Consider the following 8,492-nt stretch of genomic DNA (forward strand, 5'->3'; position numbering starts at 1 on the left):
GGATCAGAATGCTAGGGAAATTCCTTTGTCCAGTTGTGCCTGTTTCTGGTAGGCACACTTTCGGTGCGCCACCTGAATTCTCTGTGCAGCATCTGGAAGACTTTGGTAAACTCCCATCTCCCCACCTCTGCAGTCAGAAAGGAAAGCCAGCTGATTCCATGCCTGATGAAAGCTCTCTTCCTGGCTGGCAGACAGCCGCCTTCTTGCTGTGAGGGAGATTGAGGGCAAACTCCCTGGTGTCTCTTCTTATAAGGGCACTAACATTATTAGATCAGGACCCCACCCTTCTGAGCTCATTTCACCTTAATTACTTCCTTAGAGGCCTCATCTCCAAATACAGCCACATTATGGGTTAAGGCTTCAGGATATGAATTTGGCAGGGGTTGAGAGTGGCACATTCAGTCCGTAATTATCTCCTTCCAGGGTAAGCCCTCCTACGTCTTTCTAAGAATCAGAGACAGACAGACACTCAGCATGAAAGGAGACTTCCTTGCCCTTGGTCCAACCACACACTCAGTTAATCCAACCATACCCCCACAGCGAGGAGTTGCTTACATACCACCAGGGACAGGGAGCTCACTGTCCTCTCCAATTCATCAACTCTGACTGTGCTGGTCTGGACTTGCTCATGAGCCCCATGCTGAGTCTTCTCTTTCCAAATACTTCTGTCTCATGTTTTTTTTACTGTCTCCACACCAGCTGCTCTACCTTCTCGGTTGCCTCTTCTGAATGTACATCAATTTGCCAATGTTCTTTAAAAACGAAGGCCCAGAACTGGACGTAGACTGTAGGTGTGGCCAGTGCAGTGAGACTAGCTTCCCTTGTTCTGGACACCATACCTCTATTAATGCAACCCTAGGGTGCTTCAGGTTCCCCTTGGCTGTGACACACTCTTGACTTTGGGGAAATCTCGCAAGCATTTTCCATGTGACATGTTGGTTCCGTGGTTCTCATCTTCATATACATGTAATTGAACATCTGGCTTGAAGTAAAGGACACTACATGCTTCGGGGGGACCATGGCTCACATCTCTATAGATTTTTTATGCCTTCTCTTCTTTTCACCCTTTTCCCACCACACTGATGTTTTGTGACCTCTTTTTTTTCTCTTCAAAAAGGAAATAGCTTTGTTATTTTTCCCAGATTCCAGAAGTAAGATATCATTTTAAAAATCAGATAATACAGAATAATATAAAAAATTAAAAATAAAATTTCCCACCACCCAGAAATGGGCCTATTAACCTCTGGGGCTAGACTGCCCAGGTTCAAATGTTGACCCCACCACTTACCGGCCATGTGCCCGTGGACCAGTTGCTCAGTCTCCTGCACCTGTTTTCTTATGTCTAAAATGGGGATATTAAAAGGTGACTTGGGGCTGGGCACAGTAGCTCCCGCCTGTAATCCCAATACTTTAGGAGGCTGAGGCAGGAAGACCACTTAAGCCCAGGAGTTTGAGACCAGCCCTGGCAGTATAACAAGACTTCATCCCTACAAAAATATTTTTAAAACTTAACCAGGCATGGTGGTGCACACCTGTGGTCCCAGCTACTCAGGGGAGTGAAGAGGGAGAATGGCTTGAGTTTGGGAGGTTGAAGCTGCGGGGATCACACCATGATCACACCACTGCACTCCAGCTTGGGCCACAGGGTGAGACCCTGTCTCAAAAATACAAAATTAAAATAAAAGGTGGTTTTGATAGCTTCGTGCAGAGGGCAAGTCCCTTACACTGTAAACAATTTTGTATTATTGTTATTAATAATTGTGTTGGTTACAGTTCTGTTTCTTTGGAGAACACTGACTAATACAGATACATCTGTTTTAGTCAGCTCAGGCTGCCATAGCAAAATATCATAGACTGTGTGGCTTCGGTAACAGTGTATTTTCCCACACTTCTGGAGGCTGGTAGTCTAAGATCAAGGTGGTTGATGGTTGTTTTCTGAACGACCTTTCTAGCTTGCAGACAGCCACCTTCTTGCTATGTCCTCACATGGTGTAGCTACGGAGTATTCTGTTTCACAGATGTTTTATAAATTCATCCAACCCTCTCTTCATGATTCATTTCAACCTAGTCAGTACTTTATACACAGAGCACACCTGGTTTTACCTAGCATAATGTGCTTCACCCGTGTGGGTACACAGATAACCCCCTTCCTCTTTCTGATAGTCACTCAAGCCCCTTGTATGGTTAGAAGTTCCAACTTCTAATAGAGACCAACCACAGTGGCTTAAACACGTAAGAGCTAATTCCTTTGTGGAATGAGAAGTCTAGAGACAAGTGATGACTGACATTTGTTCATGACCCATGATATCAGGGTCAAGTTCTCTGTGATTCTCCTGTTCTTTTTCTTTAGTTCCAAATGGCTGCTTGAGCTCCAGTCGTCACATCTACACTTTAGGCAGGGGGAAGGGGAAGAGCGGAAGGGCCACAGGGTGCTTCCAGAAGGTCCACATGAACACTCCCACCACTAGCTGCAAGGGAAGTTGGAAAGTGGTCTATTAGCTCGGTCTGTTGCCATCCAGAATTACACTATGGTTCTGATATGAGAAAGAAGGACAAGATGGAAGCTGGAACATAATTAATTGTCCCTATCATGGCCTCTGTAGCAGATGTTGAAGCCTTCCCTTAACTTCTCAACTTTATACACCAAAGCATTTTTGCTGTGTTTGCAACTCCCTGCTTGAGGGTTCATTTTTGGCAGCAGGTGCACACAATCGGCAAGCTGGAAATGTCAAAGAGTCATGGCCCTGGAAGCAGCCCTCATCTAACAACAAATGAAGTCCTGGAAAAGAACTATCCCAGATTTCTTGTTTCTCCTTTGGGACAGGTTGGAGACATGTTCTATATTGACTCCCAGAGCCACCCAGTGGGATTCAGCTCCAGTTGCCAACAGCAGTAACTTTCTCCTTAAAGCACCCTCTGCTCGCTTCCTCCCTTTCCCTGCCTCACTTCTCCATTCTCCTATAAGTGTTTACTAGGATTATTTCCCAGATCTATGACTTATCTTTAAATCCTTGTCTTAGAATTTGCTTCTTGGGGAACCCAGCCAAGACACAACTCATGTACCAAACAGCAATTGATGTGATCGGTGACTAGGGCAGTCTGATCAGCCCATTAGAGATCCTAATTTTAGAAAGAAATTTACAAAATTCTTAGTCTTATCATCTGCTTAAATGATACCCCTATTAGTCCAGAGCCTAATACAAACCAAGATGAGCCTTTAAGGCAGGATAAACATATTCTGTCTGTGTTACTCATAACTGAGGGCACTATTTATTAGTTTTTTCTTTATATTCAGCCATTGCTCTTAAAAGAAACCTGCTGTCTCAGGGTAACTGAGAGAAAAGGGGGTTCCCGGTTTCAGCCACATGTCGCACACAATCCAGCCCTCTAGACGTCTCCTTCCTTTGTGGTTTGCTCCCCATGAAACATCCCCTGTCCCTTCTTGGCTGTGGCCCTCAGCAGACCATCTGGTCCATTAGAGGAACCCCACAATGTTGGACCTCAAAAAGGAATGCATCAGATAATACCACTGAACTTACACTTAAAATTGGATAAGACGGTACATTGTATTAGTCTGTTTTCACGCTGCTGATAAAGACATACCCAAGACTGGGTAATTTATAAAGAAAAAGAGGTTGAATGGACTCACAGTTTCATGTGGCTGGGGAGGTCTCAGAAGGCGAAGGGTACATCTTACATGGCGGCAGACAGGAGACAATGAGAGCCCGTGAAAGGGGTTTCTCTTTATAAAACCATCAGATCTCATGAGACTTATTCACTACCACAAGAACAGTATAGGAAAAACCACCGCCATGATTCAATTATCTCCCACCGGGTCCCTCCCACAACATGTGGGAACTGTGGGAGCTACAATCCAAGATGAGGTTTGGGTGGGGACACAGCCAAACCATATCGTACATGTCATGTGATGTGTATTTATTACAATAAAAATTAATTCAAAAAAAATGAATGGATGAGGAAGGAGTTGTCCGAGAAGAATTTTCAAGGATCTAAATAAATGGAGAGAGTGCCTATATCCAGGATTGAAAGTCTCCAAGTTTTTGAGGTGGCAGATTTCCTCAAATGGATCTACTGATTCAAGACAATCCTTGCCAAAATCCCAGTAGGAGTTTTTGCAGAAATTAGCAAGCTGAAACTTATATGGAATTTAATATTTATAATGGAAATGCAAAGGACTCAGAATGGCCAAAACAATTCTGAAAAAGCAGAACAAATTTGGAAGACTCCTACTTCCTGATTTCAAAACTCACTGCAAAGCTACAGTAATCAAGGCAGTGTGGTGCTAGTAAATGGATAGACATATAAAGCAATGAATCAGAATATAGGGTCCAGAAATTAACCCATAGATGTATAGTCAATTATCAAAATAGGCGCCAGGGCATTTCAATGGGGAAAGGACAATCTTTTCGAAATATTGTGCTGAAACATTTAGATATTTATATGAAAAAAGATAAATTTAGATCATGACCTCACATCACTCACAAAATTAACTCAAAATCATAATTTTAAAAAGGTAAGGCCAGGCTCGGTGGCTCACTTTGGGAGGTTGAGGCGGGTGGATCACTTGAGCCCAGGAGTTCAAGACCAGCCTGAGCAACATGGAGAAACCCCATCTCTACCAAAAATACAAAAATTAGTTGAGCATGGTGGTGTGCACCTGTAGTCCCAGCTACTCAGGAGTCTGAGGCAGGAGAATAGCTTGAACTTGGAAGGTGGAGGTTGCAGTGACCTGAGATTGCAGTGAGCCACTAGACTCCAGTCTGGGCAACAGAGCAAAACCCTGCCTCAGAAAAGAAATAAATAATAAAAAATAAAAATGCAAGAGCTAAAACAATTCAACTTTTAGAAGAAAACATGAGAGGAGATTTTTGCTACCTTGGTTTAGGTGAAGATTTCTTGGATATGGCACCAAAAGTCCAATCCACAAAAGAAAAAAAATTGATAAATTTGGTTTCAATGAAATTTAAAAGGGTTATGCTTCAAAAAAAAAAAAAAAAAAACACCATTAAGTACATTATTAAAAAATGGCAGAGTAAGGAACTCCAAGGATCAATTCCTCCACTAAAGCAAACGTTAAGCTGGAAGAAACTGTCAGAAGAAAGTCTTTTGGAACTCTGAAATGTAATCAAAACCTTTTAGCAACCAGAAGAGGCTGCTAATCCTTGGTAAGAAAATATTGTAGCATTTTTGCTTACTTGCCTACCGTCTCACATTCATTAGCTCAGTCGTGGCTGTGAGTACAGTAGCCTGCATTCTTGGCATGGCTTGGTGGTACCAGAAAGAACAAGACAAGCCTTGGTCTCAAAGAATTGTGTTTCTACATTTTGATCTGTCTGGCCTCTCCCTAAAGGATCCACTCAGGTGCTTGCCATTGTTTTGCCCTCCCCCTTCCCTTGAACTCTAGGCTGGAGCAGCTTCCCAGGCAATGTCTGTTGAAAAACTTTAAAGACACAAACTACCCATGTGGGGCAAGGGATGACAGACAAAGCAAGAAGCAGAGACCAAAAAGCTGGAGAAGAAAACGACTAAGGAGGAATACATAGGGGGGAATAAGGGCTTTGAAAAGCTTCCGTGTATACCAGGGAATCTAGAATATAACACATACGCACAGGGCTGAAGTCATGCACAGAAATGATATGAGATGACCCTAGGCTTGCACCTCTGGCTAATTAGGCTCTGCACAAGCTGAGGTGAAGGCTAAGACAGAGTTGTAATCTGCTTGGTTAAGTGTTAAAGGAGTATCCCAGCTCAGAGCCAATTTACAAAGACTGGTGGAATATCTTTTATTTTGTTTTTCCTTTTGGCTGCAGGTATTTAAGGAAACCCCTTACAGATCACTGACTAACTGCTGAGATAACAGAATGGAGACTTCAGTGAACATACACAACAAAGGATAGAGTCTTTGCAAAAATAGTTTGGAAAAGTCACTAAATAAATGAATGGCTGAAGCTCACAGCAAACGACAAAAGCAAGCCTTGTGGACAGGGGAAGGGAGAATGTGATTTCTAGAATTACCGCATTGTAACATTCAAAGTGCCAAGTTTCCAACAAAAACCTATAAGGTATACAAAGAAACAGGAACACCCAGCCCATTCACAGGGGGGAAAAATGGATAGAAAATGTCCCTAAAGAAGTCCAAACATTAGAGCTGCTAGACAAAGACACTGAATAAATTGTCTTAAATATGCTCAAAAAGCTAAAGGAAACTATAAGGGAAGAACTAAGGTAAACCAGAACTACGTGTGAACAAGTAGAGAATATCAATAAGAGCTAGACATTATTTAAAATAACCAAATAGAAATTTCAGACCCGAAAAATATAATAGCCAAAATGAAAAATTTATTAGAGGGCTTCAACACCAGATTTGAGTAGGCGGAAGAAAGAATCAATAAACTTGAAGCTAGGTAGATTGAAATCATCTAGTCTGAGGTGCATAAAGTAAAAAGGAAGAAAAATAAACAGAGCCTGAGAGAACTGTGAGACACCATTAAGTGTATAAACATATGCATTATGTGAATCCCAGAAGGAGAAGAAAGAAAGGACCAGAAAGAATATTTGAATAAAGGTGAAACATTTCCAAAATTTGATGAAAGGTATGAATATATACATCCAAGAAGCTCAGTGAACTCCAACTAGGATAAAACCAAAGAAATCTACACCAGGACATTATAATCAAACCATTGAAAGACAAAGACAAATCGAGAATCTGGAGACTAGCAAGAGAGAAGTAACTTGTCACATACAAGGGGCCCTCAACAAGATTAATGACCAAAGTCTCATCAGAAGCCACAAGGCCAGAAGACAGAAGGATGATATATATATTTTTTTCATAATTGAGATTGTATTGCTTGAAGATCAGTACAGACATTTCAATTTGTACACAATTCTTAACGTATGTAACGAAATTCTAAAAAGCCATGTATTGTAATTCTTTGTTAAAGTTATTCCAGTGACTTCCCAGCTTAAAATTTGGAAGCAAATTTTCTTTAAGAGGCTATCAAGTACCAGTATCTTCACATGTTGGTCAGCTGTTACATGTGGCCCACCAGTTCGCAACTGGATGGCATGTATACTACACATTCAAATTTGTAATCTTTCACAGCACAATAACAAAGTTACTAGGAAAACAGGACTACCACAACCAAACATGTTACAGAGTGCACACAATTCTGACAGGGAGCGCCATGATCAGGAGTGGTTTTCTTTAGGAAACAATTCTACTAAAAAACAACATGGGAATAGAAGTAATTTAAAATGTTCAAGACATTCAATGCAGGACTGACTCCATATTGCCATTTAATATGCTTTGTATTCTAGGATATAAAAACTAACCCCCCATCTATGGAATGTTAAGCTGACACCCGAGACAGCCAAAGTCTCCCATAATTCAATATCCCACACTATTTTCTGGTTGTACCAAAAAATAAACAACAAGCAAATGATTTCACTTCTTTAAAAAAAGCATTTACACTTAAAAAATGGGATGAGGTGGGATTCCCTCCTTCTTAAAAATGTTTCTAGAGCTACTAAAAAACTTCCATTTACAAAATAGTTGATAAAAATATTGCTCTGAATTGTACAAGAAGGGAGACAGGGACCACTGGTAAGACATGGTATATGTATTAATCAGACTTGGCTTCCTTCTCTCCTGCTTCATCAGAGGCTGGACTCTCCTCAGTTTTCATTTCTCTGTTTTCTGCAGGTAGATCTTTAGTTTCTTGGTTAGCCACTTCAGCCTGTTTCCCTTTGCTCCCCTTTTCCCTTTTGTTTGCACTTTTTTGTCTGAAGATTTATCCTTCGCTGCTGCCTTTTTCGGCTTTGCTTCCACTTTTGCAGGAAGTTTAGCTGACAATCGCGCCGATCTCCTCTTGGGCTCTTTCTTGGCGGCCCCTTCGGTGGAGCTGACCTTCCTCTTGAGCATCCTGGGGTGGGGGCGGGGGGAAGGCGCCTGCGGGGTGCCTGCGGCAGAGAGCCTTCGCGAAACTGGGCTGCCTGGCCGCTGCCCCTCCTCCCGCCGCCCGAGCTATGATATATTTAAAGTGCTGAAGGAAAAAATCCTGCCAACTGAGAATTCTTTATTTGGCACAACTATCTTTCCAAAATGATTAAGAAATTAAAACATTCAAAGATTGAAAAAAAGGTGAAGTAGTTCATCACTAGGAGGCTTTCCCTATGAAAAACACGAAAGAGAGTCTTTCAGGCTAAGCTGAAAGGACACTAGACAGTAAATCAAAGCCATATGAATAAATACAGAACACCAGTAAAGGTAAATATAAAAACTAGTATAATTGTATTTTTGGCTTATGACTCCTCTGTTTCCTATACTATTTAAAAGATACATACATAAAAATAATTATAAATCGGCCGGGCGCGGTGGCTCAAACCTGTAATCCCAGCACTTTGGGAGGCCGAGACGGGCGGATCACGAGGTCAGGAGATCGAGACCATCCTGGCTAACACGGTGAAACCCC

General features: G+C 41.8%; 1 pseudogene; it reads right to left on the reverse strand.

The window, feature by feature from the left end:
- Nucleotides 1–7,317: 7,317 nt before the first annotated feature.
- Nucleotides 7,318–8,492, reverse strand: part of LOC105541485 — a 6,457-nt pseudogene continuing 5,282 nt past the window's right edge.

The sequence above is a fragment of the Mandrillus leucophaeus genome, unplaced genomic scaffold (assembly GCF_000951045.1).
Source record: "Mandrillus leucophaeus isolate KB7577 unplaced genomic scaffold, Mleu.le_1.0 Scaffold24, whole genome shotgun sequence".
NCBI lineage: Eukaryota > Metazoa > Chordata > Mammalia > Primates > Cercopithecidae > Mandrillus > Mandrillus leucophaeus.